Source organism: Polypterus senegalus, chromosome 9 (genome assembly GCF_016835505.1).
Source record: "Polypterus senegalus isolate Bchr_013 chromosome 9, ASM1683550v1, whole genome shotgun sequence".
Classification (NCBI taxonomy): domain Eukaryota; kingdom Metazoa; phylum Chordata; class Cladistia; order Polypteriformes; family Polypteridae; genus Polypterus; species Polypterus senegalus.
In genome coordinates, this window is record NC_053162.1 from 66,193,654 (window position 1) to 66,208,935 (window position 15,282).

Genomic DNA, 15,282 nt, shown 5'->3' on the forward strand with positions numbered 1-15,282 from the left:
AATACAGTGTGTTTTTAACTAACATAATTCTTAGCTAATTCAATACTGTTACTTTTTCCTTTTCAACATCTACTAGATCAAGTCAGTCCTAACTATTCTATGTTCACTTAATGTTATTTTCATGGTCTTGTCATCTCTCTCTGCTGAATTACTGTAACAATCAACTAATGGGACAACCCTCGCCTGTCGACTCTCTAGTTCAGCCAAAACTCCCCGCCGACATTTACACTACAGTTTTGTTTGACTCTTCATACTAGTGTTCAAATCAGTTTAAAATTCTTCATTTGACCTATCTGACCTTTAGGTCCTTGCAAGGCTCTACTCCCACACTCTCCTGGGTACAAAGCAATTTTTCTGTTCAGCTTTGGCCTAGCCTTACTAATTTTACTTCTTATATAATTTTGAAGTAGGCCTTTCACAGTTTTTACTGCCAGATTTCTGAAGATGTTTTTCCTGATTCTCTGGACAGGCTCAGGGTTCAGATGTTTAATTTCATTTGTCTTTGTTTTGTTCTGCTTTTCCCAGGGTATCTACAGCTTTCTTTAATATTGTTGTTCTTTTGTTGTATTGCTAATTTGGCCCCCTAGACCTAATGAACTTACACTCTTATTTTGCTTTCAGTTCAGTTTTGTTTTTTGTTGTCTGTTAACTTTGTGCTTTCTGATACATCATTCTTATGCATTGTATGTTAGTTGATTTTACCTCCATGTAAATGGAGCTTTGGTGATGTGGTCAAAACGTCGCTATCAAGTTAAGTTCATATTCTGATTCTATAACATTGAAAAGGTTGAGAAAAGTTGATTTGTGTAACAAATGGAGCTGTATGGGCTCCTCACCCGACACAGATGGACATGTGTAAAAATAAATAAACTTTTATTTTTCTTCACCTGTGTGTGATGATGCGGGTTCTGCTTCATGCTTTCATCTGCTATTCGGGAGCCCTTGAACCTACACCGTCACTAATGTTACCGATGAGCTAGACAGTGAAGCAACAACATAGCAAAGAGATGGTACAAAAGTGTTTTTATTTATAATCCAACAAAACAAAAAAGTGTTCAAATAAAGTGCAGTGTCTTAAAATATAGTCAATAAATAAATAAATAATCCATAAAATAAACATGACGGTAAAAATCAATAAATAGAAAAACAATCCTTAAAAACAAGGTTAAAAACAATGCTGGAAGCAGTCCTTTAAAATACCATTCAGAGCCCGATGTCTTCAATCCTAGCGTCTCTCCTGCGTCACCCATCTGGGCCCAGCAGCAGGCGAGACGCTCTCTCGCCAACTGTCTTTCACTTCATTTCAAACAGGTCTGGAGGCCTCCCGATCCTGGCTTTGGTCGTGCACTCATCCCAGACTCGAGACTTAGCTTCTCTCCAACAGCTGGGATTATCCTCCCAAGTCTCCCTACTCCCGCTGCCTTCCCGGCCTTATGCGGCCAGTCACCCTTCACTGGTCACTCCCGCTACTCGATCAAAAAGCGGGAGCAACCACTACTACAACTCCCGGGTGTCGGTCTAACACCCAGGCTTCCATACAGCTATCTGCAAGCTTTTACTTGCTCGCTTGCTCATCTGCACCGGCTCTCTCTCTCTTGTGCCCTGCATTCTCCAGCCACCTCCAACTTTCTTTCTCTTCTTGTCCTCCTCTCTTTTTTTAGCCGACTTGCACTTCTATATAGGTTGAGAGGGCATAGCAGCTGCGACAAATTAGTAGCCCCAGGAACAATCACGGATGTGGGCAGTATCTCACCTGTGCACTTAGGTAAGAAACGCCCACACCGCAAGTTGCCCTGAGAACTGCTGCAGCCACAACTACCATGCCCCCTCGCTAAGCCGCGAGCGCGGTGATTATTTATTTAAAACTGGCCTTTGCTCAGAGAGCTGTGGACCCGCTATACCACACTGTGGGGCACATCTTCCCCGTGACCCCACAGGCACAACACAGTCCCAAAAGACACAAACGAAACACCACAACACTCTCCTTCAGCTCCACCACACGTCCTCTAAGCTTTGCCCCTCTCCTCCTGACTCTGACCATTGAGTGGTGGTTGCTGGGCCCTTTAATAGTCCACCCGGTAGTGCTCAAGGTGTTTGATCACCGCCCACACTGCCCACACGGGCTCAGGACTCCCAGCTGCAGCACCCCCTGGCAGTGACTGCAGGACCCAACAGAGCTGCACCCAACTCCTATTCGCATGGCAGCCCTGCAGGAAACTGAGGCATTGCTCCAACCCAGAGGGGCAGCCATCTAGCATCCAGGAGGAGGTATTGCACCATCCAGGTCTGCTCCCCCTAAATATAGAGTGAAGGGACGTCCCGGCTGTCTGCCACAAAACCTATGTACAATGATAAGTCCAGTAGAAAATGTTTAGTTTAAATTTAAATACTCAGTTAGAGGATCTGTACAGATTTTTTTCAAAACATGGCAGGATCTAATCAATAATATTTTAGAATAAGCTTTTAAAGCACCGAGGAAGCAATTATTTCCGCATTTCATTTTCTTCTCCATTTATCTCTATTGCTTATCAAACTCATCAGTTTAGGTATGTTTACAAGCCTTCACCCCATTGGCCCTGCTCTCTCTCTCTCAGGGGTGGGGGTCGAATTGTTCTCAATCCTACTTTTTGTAAAAATTGATTGATTTGTATGGAATGATTACAATACAATTAATAAAAGAAAAAGAAAATGTTTAATTTAACTGGGACTTTTTCAGTTTGCTCTGCTTAGTCATAGGATCAGACCAAATTCTTGCATGAGTAATTTTAGAGATGCATAATTTCTTTTGATATACATGCATCCCCACATAGATGAACATGCAGGTACACACATATGAGAATGCATTCACATGCACTCTCACACTCAAAGAACTTTAGAGGTTAAGACACCTGACAGTACATATGCTTGATGATAAAGTGGAACAAACAAACACACACACATCATAGATCTGTAAAGGTTGCACAGAAAGAGGCCCCTGTACCAATATGTGTATCTGTGCAGCTTGCTTACTTTGTTTTCCCAATGTGTTTTATTTGAAAAGAAATATTATTTAAGTTGTTCACTTCATTCAACTTCCAGTTAATTTTACTCTTCATTTATTTGTGTATATAATACATATAAGTTAATGGACTTAATTGTGTATTACTGTACAGCACAATCAGTTGTATTGTACTGTCAAATCTTTGAGTGTATTTCTGTGGTATCACTATGCGGACAATCCATACTGATTTTTTTATTCACTTTTCCATTTTGAACACATACGGGAAAGGATATTCTTGGGTTGGGAACCCACTTAAAAACAAAAAGGCTCATCATCAAGAGTTATTGATGAAAAAAGCCTTGTAAACTCACTGGGAATTCTAAGTGTATTAAAAAATACAGTATGCTGCGGTTACCAAATATAAATAGACAGCATTGCCATCTGCTGGATAAAAAAACATTTTGGAAAATTCAATAAAATAAATATTTGCAAGGTTGAAACACAAATTAATGGGGCATTAAATTAAAACACGTTGAACTATTTGCATTGTATTTCCATATCCAAGCTATTTTTTTAATTTCAGAAAAGCATCACAAAGGTAGGCAGCATTTTAATCAATTCGAAAGACAATGTTATTGTGCATATTGGTCCAGCCTCTGGCCAAAGAGAGCAAGCCAGTCAGCATGTATAGTGTTTCCCTCAGGTTCATAAAATTACTGTCATTTTTCACCTTCAATAGTAATAAAGTACAAATTGACAGCTTTCCATAGCCCAGCAGCTGTCTGCTGTAATCATGTGCAGTGCCATTTGGTGATGTACTTTACATTATCTGTAACCTCTCAGTATATCTTGCAATCATCTAAAAAGTCCATCAGTTCCAATATAGTAATGTCTGAATATTAGTGAGACAGTGAATGCTGATGCAACTGTAAACTCTCCTTTCAGAAAACTGTAACCCTTTTGGAGACATGCTGTTCAATTGTATGCATGAACTGATTTAAAAGGGAGAGCAAATTAGGTTAAGGGGTTTTAAGAAAAATATGGATATTTGCTTGAGAGGATATTTATATTATAAATACTTTAAGAAATATCATATCACATACATCCATCCATCCATTATCTAACCCGCTATATCCTAACTACAGGGTCATGGGAGTCTACTGGAGCCAATCCCAGCCAACACAGGGCGCAAGGCAGGAAACAAGCCCTGGGCAGTGCACCAGCCCATTACAGGACGCACACACACACACACACACCCACACCAAGCACACACTAGGGATAACTTAGGATCGCAGACACGGGGAGAACATGCAAACTCCACGCAATGAAGACCCAGGAAGTGAACCTGGGTCTCCTAACTGCGAGGCAGCAGCACTATCACTGCGCCACCATGCCGTCCTATCACATACATATTCTTGATTAAAAAATTACAGTAAAGGTTTACAAAAGAGAGTACTGATAAAAGGTATGGCATGAATATTACATGTGGCTCTTGTTAGCCACATTTAAAACTTAAGAAACAGATTGTTATAGAGCAGATTTTATTCCCTTAATAAAGTAGTCATTAATTAATATATTTCAGGTTTAAAAATATACATTTACAAAGGCTGCTCTTTAGATTTAGAAATTAATCTTTTTATATGGTTCCTTCACAGGACAGATAGCAGTATACAATGTAATCAAAGTTACAATTCAAAGTATCTGATGATTCTGGACTTCCTGACAGAGAGACCCCAAACAGTCCCTAGTCCCACCACATTAAGCACTGGCACCCCTAGGGCTGCAAATCCAACCCATTTCATTTTACTCTGCTGAATCACGACTCTACAGTCACGTACTGCTCTATTACCATCATTAAGCTTGATGACGACACAACAGTGGGGATTAGTCAGTTTTACTGAATGGAAATACAATGTCTGTCAGACTAGTGCAAGTGCAACAATCTGTCTCTTAATATGGACAAGATGAAAGAAATGACTGTTGACTTCTGATCATACTGAACTTTTTAGCCACTCATTCTTCTTGGTGATTTCAACATTCATATTGAGGCTTCTACATGTAAACTGAGGAATGAATTCCTATCTTTAATGAACTGTTTTGATTTGGTGCAACATGTTGATTTTTCTACCCACTCCGGTGGTCATATATTGGACCTGATCTGCGCATCTGGTTTAACTGTCAACAACATTTATAGCAGTGACTTGGGACTCTCTGAACATTAAGCAGTACCTTTCACTGTCTCATTACTTCTCCCTCCTCTTACCTGTAAACATCCAATTTCTTTCAGAAACGTTAAAAATATATTTCCTTCTATCCTTCTTGGATCCATCTTTGATCTTTTCCTGTCATCCCCTATTCCATCAACACTCGATAGTCTTGTTGACTACTATAACAGAAAATTCCTTCACTTTTTCCATAATAAAATTAAAGATCTAAATAATTCAACTGACAAAAATCAATCATTCATTTATATCTTTCCCTTTTTTACCACTCCATTCAGCCCCTTTTCTAAATTTTCATCAGTCACATCTGCATTTGTTAATGACCTGCTTTGTAAGATGAGGCAGCGGTGGGCTGGCGCCCTGCTCAGGGTTTGTTCCTGCCTTGCGCCCTGTGCTGGCTGGGATTGGCTCTAGCAGACCCCCGTGACCCTGTGTTAGGATATAGCGGGTTGGACAATGACTGACTGATTGAAAGATGAGGCCGACTACTTGTGTACTGGACTGCATCCCCACCAAACTTCTTAAATCCTGCCTTCATGTCATAATCCTGTTACAACAATAATAAATACATCCTTTGACACTGGCTTTACTGTCTTTATGCAGACAATCTTAATAATTTTTGGTCTATCTCTCACTTACCCATCCATCCATTATATCCTAGCTACAAGGTCACAGGGGTCTGCCGGAGCCAATCCCAGGGCACAAGGCAGGAAACAAACCCCATGACGCACACACACACACCCAACCACCAAGGACAATTTAGAATTGCCAATACACTGGACTGTGAGAGGAAACCAGAGTACCCAGAGGAAACCGACACAGACACGGGGAGAACATGCAAACTCCACGTAGGGAGGAACTGAGAAGTGAACCCGGGTCTCCTAACTGAAAGGCAGCAGCGCTACCCCCTATGCCACCGTGCCACCTCTCACTGACCTTTACTGCCGAAACATCTTGATTGTATTGTAGCCTCCCAACTCACCAATTATTAACTTCTAACAATTTGATGGAACCCTTTCAGTCTGGTTTCAGGGTGCAGCACAGCTGTGAAACTGCTCTGCTTCGGGTAACTAATGATTTGCTTATGGCAGCAGAAACTGGACAAATGAGCATATTAATTTGGTCAACCTCCTTGCCACATATGACATTGTCAGACATGACATTTTACTATCCAGAATGGAAAACATTTTGGGTATCTCCTGAAATTAATCAGATCAACTGATTCCATTTGTTCTTAAGACTCATCTGTACAAGTCATTTAACTTAACCTAACATTTTCCCCCTTCTTTCAGTTAACCTCTCTGTTCAGATGCTCAGTCTAATTTGTGTGTGTGTGTTATATCATAAATTATGTAAGTCGTTTCAGGGATTTCTTTTAGTACTGATCTTAGTATTTTACTCTGTTTTGTATATCCTGCATTTACCTTTTTAGTGTTCTATGCAGAAAATATTTGTATCCCATGTTACAGATACCGTGCTGTTTAAATAAGGGCCTTGAGCACGGGAACAGCTCTATAAAAATAAAATGTATTATTATTATTTTTATTACTTCGGAAAGGCCAATGCTGTTCACACCTTACTGTACTTTGAGGGCTCTGTGATGGAATTGTTCAAGAACACAAAATTCCCTGGCATGCTCCTGACAGCTGACCTTAACACCACCTCCATAGCTGAGAAGGCACAGCCGCATCTCCACTTACTTTGGGGGGTGAGGAAGGCAAGTCTACCTTCTCCCATTTTCATCACATTTTAGAGAAGCACCATTGAGAGCGTTCTCTCCTGCTGCATCACTGTTTGGTTTTGGAATTGCAGTTTCTCTGACTATAAGGTCTTACAATGGATAGTGCACACTGCAGAAAAGACCATTGGGACCTACAGTAAAGATATCTTTATCAGGAATTAAATCTACAAAGCCTACAGCATTGTGGAGAATTGCTCCCACTTATCCCACCGTCTTTTTGTCTCACTTCAATCTGATAGAAGGTACCATAGCATCCAAACTAGTTCTGCCAGGTTCTGCAACAACCTCTACCTTGGCTGTCTGGACTCTGCACAGTATATCTGTTACGAGTGTTGCCTTTATTATTGGTCATTGTTAATACCCATTTATTTTTTGCTATTTTAAATTATTAATATCAACTCATTTTTGCCTATTATTTATTTATTAATAGTACAGCATAGTTTACTTGTCTTTTACCTGTCCTGTGTATATGTTGTGTTAAATAAAGCAAATGAAATAGATTAATGGTTGGGGAGCCTCCCCGTATACTGGTTGTAGGTTCCAGTTGTTAGCAACAAGGTCAAAATCACAACAAAAAGTTTGATACATTTGACAATAAACACGGATCAGAAAGCTTTTATTGAGGGACAAATCAAAATAACGGATGTGACAAAGATGGAAGAAGCCAGAGATGACATTAGAAGCGGAGGGACAGAACTGAAGTCATCAGGATGGGACCGGAAGCGAGGTGATTCCATGGGCAGGAACGGAGTATTTTCTACGTGGTGCGGAAAGCGGGGGATGTCGGTACATTTGTTGAGGTACAGGCTTTTTATTCAGGTGTCTTTCTGTAGATGAAAAGGAGAGAAGAGTATTAATACCATGATCCAGATCCCCATTTCTTGTAGTTCCACGCACGATAGACCCCCACTGACTGTCCCCTAATCATGCGTGTGTGACAATGTATACTGTGTGTTGCACTGTGGTCCTGGGGATCATTATTTTGTGCTTTCTGTATGCTGCAATACTGTGTGTGGATGGTAAAACAGTAAAGCTATTTGACTTGACTTGACTTGAAGTAACAAGATAAAGTGCAATGCAAGGTTATTGTATCAATGATAAACTACATGGAAACTAAGTTTAAAAAACCTATAAAAGTAAAAATAAACTCACAGAGTTGTAAAGTTTTACAGGACAAAGTACAAGTGCTAGCAGAAATGGGAAATATATTTAATTAGCTTAAGAACTTTCACCTGATACCCAAATACCAAATAATATAATGAGTATATTGTCAAATACTGATTTGTAGAGAGCTAGTAATGGGTTTGGATGGTGCAGTGGTTGGTGCTGCTGAGTTCAAACTCTGCTTGGTTGCTCATTGAATGGAGTTTGTATTTTTCTCTATGTTCTCCAGTTTTCCTCCCACATCCCCAATGACACACATGTTAGGTTGATTTGACATTCTGAATTTGTCCAATTTGGGTGTGCTTGAAGAATTATTACCCAGTTCATGCCTGATGCTCCTGCAATAGGCCCCTGCTCCCACCATCCTACACTGAATTAAGTGGGTTTGTACTGTATTTCCTTTACATAATGTCTTTTCTACATTAATCCACAATGTTGCTGGTTAAATTGCTTTTATGACAATTTGCCAGTAAATCAATGACTGCATTACTTGATTTTGGCCTTTTTTGTACTAGCTATCAGTGTGACATGCTAGGAATATGCCAGTAAGCACATTTACACAATGGCTTGTCTTTGTATTAATTGGACTGACTTCCCATCTTGCACACAATACTGCTGGGATAGTCTCTAGCTCCCTACAATTCTAAAACTGCATTTAAGCAGGTTCAGTTAATAGATGAATGAATAGTCTTAGATATACTTTTGACTTATTTTTAAATATGGACAACACAATGGCACAAAGAACAGCATTGCCACTTGGATACCAATTTCAATCCTTAATTGGGTGGCATCTGTGTGGATTTTTCACATTTTGCTAATGTTTAAGGGGGGTTCTCTGGAGGTTCTGTTTTTCTACCTTAGTTCAAAAGCATGTTATTAGATGGACAGTTTTTTTTTAAATCTTGAGGCATGAGTGTGGTTATGTAGTGAAGTTTGTACTTCACTAAAATGGTCACCTATTCGCAGGCTAGTTCCAACCATGGCAGCCATGAGAAAGATGGATAGAAAATTAACTAAATTATCAAATGTTCTGACTAAAACATTAGCAAAAACATTTAGGTGTAGTTGTACAAACAGCATTTCTCATTTAGGAAGCACAATGTGATTTAATTCATTCCCAAACTCACTCAGTTCACTTCAGATTGCCTATTCCAGTACCTCTGGTCAGAACCCAAGAAACTGCCCTAAACAGAGTGCAGTCTACTAAAGAGTCTATGCACACATGTAGCCACACTTAAAACATGAGTCAATGTGGAACCAACAATGAACCTAACTTGCATGTTTTTGGGAGAAAGAAACATACAGACACAGGGAAAACATGCAGACTCCACATAAACAACATCCAGGTGCAAGATTCAAACCATCTGAAGCAGTAGCACTAAGTACTCTGCTGCCATGCCACCTTTATTGGTTGTATTTTAAATTAGAAAATTATATTTATTTTTTAATAACTAAATTGTATGGATTTGGAAGATTTTTCTTAGAGAATTAATGCAGAATCTAATTTTATGTTAAATGCTTAAGATCCTCACAAATGTAATCATGGAACAGTAATATAATAGTCTCGACTATTGTAACTTGAAGGACAATATACACTGAGAAAGTTGCTTTTCTTTACTGCAAAAAAAATATTACAATTGAAGATCTGACCAAATAAGAACAAACAGTAAAGTATGTGCTGCCCTCTTGTGATGATAAAATAAAATCCAGATATACCTCAAATGAATCCATCCATTCATATGTTGTCTATACCTATTTATTTCTGGTATCTGTTTCAGCAGTAGCTGACGCAAGGCAAAAAACAGTCCTGAATAGAATGCTAAACCATTGTATGGTCCCAGAGGCGACCTTAGGGGTGTGTGGGGCCTAGGGCTGACCAACCACACGCGGGGCTGTTTACGTCAAAAGCTGTTACCGGTATGTGTGGATTGTATAAACTTGCATGCAAATTTAATAAAAATAATGTTAACATACACTGGATTTTCTCATTACAGTAATCTACAAAATTTTTGCAAGATAACACGCAGACTTTATCAAAATATAATGATATAATCTATTAAAAAAATACGATTAATAATACTATTGCTCAGTTTCAGACTCTGGATACCTGAAGCCTTAACTAAACAAACAGGGGACAGGCAGAATAGAGACACAGACAATGATGACTGTACCAAAAAACAGAATACAGGCTTATTCCAGATGTGCCACTAGCTATTTATAGCAATGCCTTACAAATATATACAGTTCATTGCAAGAACTTTAACAAAACAAGACAAATAAGTGTAGATGCTATATACAATAATTAAAGTGACTCCAAAGCAAAAAGTGATGAGAAAAAATCCAACGGAAATAAACAAAAAGCATTTTCTTTCTTCTTCATCTCTTCCCTAAAGACAGTTCACAAAAGATGGAGAGAAAAATAATCAAAAACAGAAAGTGAAAAACTATCATGCACAAAGACATTAATAAAAAGTGAGACTCACAAACATAGATTACTTCCACCCAAAAAGTACGGTATATACCAATCGGAAGTTGTTCTCACTAATATATACAAACTTTAAATGCTCTTCATGGTGCATGGTGTGATGAAGCACCATTAAAAATACATCATAATTGAACAGGAAAAAAAGATCAGGTTCAAGATTAACAGTCTTAATAGATTACAAGAAATGTAGTAACAATTCAGAAGGAATCAGAACTTGTCCAGATTTGGTTAGCCATAGAGAGGAAATCCTGCACAAATTTCACCCGGTACATTTGCTTTGGGCTGCTGTTTCCAATAATTGCTGTCAGAAATCCAATATCTCAGCCCTCTTTATCAATGTTCTGGTAATTCAATAAACATTTTAAAGCTGAAAATTTACTTTTACAATTGCACTCTAAGCAGAAAATTATATTTTCCCTCAGTTCATAAAGTACAAAATATTTGATATATAGAATATTGGGAAATTTAGAGATCCGTGCATTGACAACATAACTACATCCTTTGTTAACTGTGTGGAAATTAAATTTTTCATCAACACCTTTCTTTTGCTATTTGTTAACATCAGATATACTGATAAAAGAAGCTTGGCCAGCTATACTAATATTTCCTTAATGTCTACTATAGAAATTGTACTATGTAGCTGGGATCAAGATAAGCTTATAAGCAGTATCTCTAAACAATACCAGAGTTTTCAAAAGACTGCACAACTAGATACTTTGAGACAGCATTATAAATTTTAGCAAGATTTTAAGATTAAGAAAGGAGGACTGGCCTGTTTAAATAAATTCCATATCAAGGTATGTGAAATATGGTCTAATCCAACTCATAATTGCACATTACACACATCTTTCATGACTATACAAAGTTTACCCATGTGAAGACCCAAATTATGAGGCTCCTGCTTCTCTAGGATATACTGTATGCCTTTTGAACGTCCCCTGCTCAGAGATTTTTGAAATAAATTAATTGTTTATTTATCAAACAGGTCAAACAACAATTCCTAATTCATTTACACCAGTGTTTGAGATAGCACAAAATGGGACATTACCGTGAACACTGCCCAACTTGCTGAACTGGAAGAATCCTAACCTACATACTAAAACACAATAGGCAAAAGATGTGCTATTTTACTTAAAATGACAAAAATCTGGCGGCACGGTGGTGCAGTGGTAGCACTGCTGCCTCGCAGTTAGGATACCCGGGTTCGCTTCCCGGGTCCTCCCTGCGTGGAGTTTGCATGTTCTCCCTGTGTGGGTTTCCTCCCACAATCCAAAGACATGCCCTGGGATTGGCTCCAGCAGACCCCGTGACCCTGTATTCGGATTCAGCGGGTTAGAAAATAGATGGATGGATGGATGACAAAAATCTATTTTGCTTTATGAGAAACAGTCCAAAATATCTTTAACATCTGGCAAAATGTAATCATCTTGTACTGAAATTATTCAGTATGTTGATCTATTGCAAAATCTTTGAATGATAACTTTAATAAAGTCTTTTTTCTCCTTTCCTCTGCTCCCTGGGTGGGTAGGGCATAGAGTGTCTGATCTGTTTTGAATAAGATGTAGTATTGTATACCTTACTGACATGTAATGTACTCATTGTAATGGAATTCCTAAAAATCAATAAAATAAAGATTAAAGAAAAGCAATGCTGTAATATGACTACATGATAGCTTCTTCCTATTCTTCCTATCTTGCCATATATATATTGTGGTGGGTAAGGGCATTATCTCCCCCTGGATTGATAGAGGCAGCCCCCTGGGTTACAGCGGTGCCTGAGCTTACCAGGGGGCACACTGGCAGTTGGAGTTTGCAGATTCAACCCTGTTGGGTTCCATGGGTGCTGCCAGGGGGTGCTGTAGGGACTGCAGAGCACTATTTTGTTGGGCTTCCAGACGATTCTAACAGACCACTGGAAGTACTCCCAGGTGCAACATAAAAGACACCCACTGCCTTCATTGAGGGAGCTAGAGTCCCAGGAGGAGAAAAGGAGGCAGAGAGGTGACCAGGACAAAGAGATAGACAGGATAGAGAAAGAAGAATTGGGGAAGGGTTTAATGCAATAAATCCTCTTGTTTATTTTGCACACTTGTGTTCGAGCCTTTTCTGGGGAGTTGGACTCCCCCTACAGTCTACAATATATATATTGCGATGTGTGAGTCTTGCACCTCAAAACACGAGGCTGAGTCTCAGTACTTTAGCAAAATCAGCTTTATTCAACTTGAAACAGGAACAGCAGGGTTATTTATTGCAGCGGGAGCTACCACTCTCCTACACACAGACACAGCAAACTGGCATAGTCGGGGCCAGGTCAGTAGCCAAGTTATACTGTTCTCTGCATCACCCATCAGCGACAGGTGCTTATAGCATGACCACGATCAGCTCACATTTGTTTCCATGGACCTATGCTGCTGTGCTGTGGACCTGTGCTTGCCTTGGCGATGGATAAGCAGTCTTTCACAGACGTCCAGTTTGGGAGGGGGGTCCTAAAAGAATTCAGAAACCTCACAATATGTGGAGAGATACATCTCATTCTATTGATCATCACTGAGATGTTTCTACACCTTGTTTGGAGTCAACCTATGGTCAATTCAATTGATTGAACATAATTAGGAAAGACATACATCTGTCTATATACACAACTAAACAAAAACTAACACAAGAGGTCAAAAAAGTTGCTTGGAGTTTAGAGACAGGATTGTGTCAAGGCACAGCTCTAAGGAAGGCTACAAAACGTTTCTGCAATTTTGAAGATTCCCAAGAGCACAGTTGCTGTCATAATTATTAAAAGGAAGAATTCTTTAACAACCACAACTCTTCCTAGAGCTGGCCAGACCAAAGAATCATGGGTGAAGGCCATGGTAAGAGAGATAACCAAGAACTCAATGGTCACTCTGGATGAAATATCCAGAAGGACAACCATCACTGCAATACTCCTCCGATCTGGGCTTTATGATAGAATGGCCAGACCAAAGCCCCTTCTCAGTAAAAGACAAACTGAAGCACACTTGGAGTTTGCAAAAAGGCATCTAAAGGATTCTCAGACTGTAATCAACAAGATTTTCTACCAAGATTAACATCATGTATGGAGGAAAGCAGGCAGCTACTCATCACCTATACAATATAAATCCAGTTCTGAACCCTTGTCATGGCAGCATCATGTTGTCAGGTTGCTTTTCAGCAGAAGAGATTGGGAGTCTAGACAGGATTGAGGGAAAGCTGAATGGAAAAATGTACAGAGATATCCCTAATGAAAACCTGCTGTAGAGCACTCTGCACCTCAGACTGGGCCAAAGGCTAACTTTCCAACAGAACAATGACCCTAAGTACAAAGAAAAGACACAAGGGTAGCTCAGACACAGCTTAAAGAATGTCTTTGAGTTGTCCGCCCTGAGTCTGTATTTGAACCCAATCAAACTCTGGAGAGATCTGAAAATAGTTGTCCATACAACCTAACAAAGCTTGAGAGGATCTGCAAAGAAGAATAGCATGAAATCCCCAGATTCAGGTGTGTGAAGCTTACTGCATCATTTCCAAGTAGACTCCAGGCTGTAATCACTACCAAAGGTGCATCAACTAAGTACTGAGTAAAGAGTTTGAATGCTTATGTCAATAGGATATTTCACTTTTTATTTTTAGTAAATTTTAATAAAATTCTAACATCCTGTTTTCTTTATGTTATTCTGGGGTATTTAGTGTTGCTTAATGTTAGACTAAAATGAATTTAAATGATTTTAGCACAAAGGGTCTGAATACATAAGAGCCCGAAATGGAAATGACAGCGATGAGATTGAAAATTCAAAACTCTAGCCACTATACAAACTCTGCAAATGATCAGATAATCCAAAAACAAAAAAAAAACAAGGAAGGATTGGGTCAAAACCTACAGAGTGGGCAAAATGTTATGTGAAAAATAGAATTATTATTATTAATAATAATAACAATAATAACAACAACAATAATAATAAATTAATATTTGATTTGATTAATAACTAGGGGACTCTGCCCCCTGCTTGCATTGCTCGCCAACTCCCGGGCGGGCGCTATGCACTAGCCGCTTCGCGGATCTGCTGCTCGCGTATGGGGAAGTGGATGTACAATTTTAAAAAGATTGTTATTTTCATGGAAATTGTTACATATGCATAACAGAACTAACTTGTATATTACAGCGAGTAATTAACCATAGTAAAAAATAGTAAAACGTAATAAATTGAAAGAAAATTATGTTTCATGTTACGTTAGAGGTATTCATTGCGTTATACATTTTTGTTCTGTTTGGCTTTGAAATTACCACGCAAATACTATTTAAACTTACACTTTTACTGTAAAACTTAAGTAAAAACAATTTTTTGAATTAACTTTTCGTCAATATTGCATTGAATTTTGATCCCGTGTTTAGACTTACATTGTGACAATGCAACGTACAACTGTCTATGAGTGAATATCGTTTCTTTCTCTCTAATAAATAAAGGACTTTTTCAAATGTTTGTCCCTGTGGTTTGTTAATTGTCATAGCAATAGCCATTCTAATGGGAAACTGTAAATGTTTTAATACAAATGGCATATCAAGATCTCCTTTGGTATCTGTTATCTGCGGAAGATGTACTACATTACCTTTCTTGTTGCCTGTTAAAGTTTTATATGTCAGAATTGTTCGACCAATTTTGAATACAACTAATCTTGTCCTATTG